Source organism: Nannospalax galili, unplaced genomic scaffold, assembly GCF_000622305.1.
Source record: "Nannospalax galili isolate Female #2095 unplaced genomic scaffold, S.galili_v1.0 scaffold550, whole genome shotgun sequence".
Lineage (NCBI taxonomy): Eukaryota > Metazoa > Chordata > Mammalia > Rodentia > Spalacidae > Nannospalax > Nannospalax galili.
This window is the reverse complement of record NW_008329138.1, coordinates 458734-459897: the sequence shown is the minus strand read 5'-3', so window position 1 is coordinate 459897 and position 1164 is coordinate 458734.

Sequence of the window (1164 nt, the reverse complement as noted above, 5' to 3'; positions counted from 1 at the left end):
ATTTTCAGTTACTGAAAAAGCAGATAAACTATGTCACACTCCAAGTTAGTACCTGTGATTTCTCTAAAGTTCTTCTTTACCCCGATATATTATCTGACATATAGGGCATACTTTACGGGGGTTGTAAGCTGAAATGTGAATCTTTTGAATATTATTGAAAGCGTGAAAGGAGTATTCAGAAAGAATTCATTACTATGCATTCTAAGTAGACCAAGAACCTTTGAGCACAACCTTTCTAACCAGTAGGCATGCTGCTATGCCATAATAAGAGAATCTTCTGTTGAGAACAAGCCTTTGGGAATCATTCATTTGGTCAAACACATATGCTCTCTATTTCCTCTTGTATTTTGAGTGAACCAGTGACATCTCTAAAAGTCATGTTTTCCCATTGTTTTAGAAACTTTTGATTTAGCATAATATTTTGCAACTATCACTGGTTTCTGGTTTACCATTATTGCTGTTAATATCAATAATACACTATTAGTGTCGTTACACAGTGAGGACAGTGCTGTTACCCAGAATAACGTGACTACTGCAACCATATGAAAATTCTCCTGCAAATAACTCCTGTCGGAATATACACCTTTGTGACTGATCTCACATGCCTTGAACCTCAACTGGAAGGCTTCATTCTTCTGCAGTTCCATTCTGACTTGCCTTATCACACAATTAGAAAGCAAGGGTAAACATGGAAAATGGGAAGCATGTAGCCTGTAAAACACTGCTGTCATACTTTCTCACTTTGCCCTCTGCTAATGAAGTTTTATACTTTCTGTTGTTTCTTGTGGTAAAAATACAATGTCTTTCCTTTAATACCTTGAAGAACTTAGCAACCTAATGTTAATAGCAGAAGGAGTCTCTTACTTGACACCTATACTGATATGTTTTGGGGACAAATAATTGTAAAAAAAATAAAATGAGTTTGTTTATATACTTGTTTATACACACAAAGGAAAGAAGAATAGTCTTAAAGTGACATTTCTTTAATGAGAATAGACAGATTTCATGAATAACAAGGGCAAAGTGATAAAGTTATAATTTGCTATGAATGTCACTTTAATTAATGTGAAATGGGTCTGAGAGAGATGAAAGATGAAGAAAACTAAAGGGCCAAAGGTCGGTCTGTGAAACTGAGGTCATAAAGCCTTCCCATGCTCTAGTCAT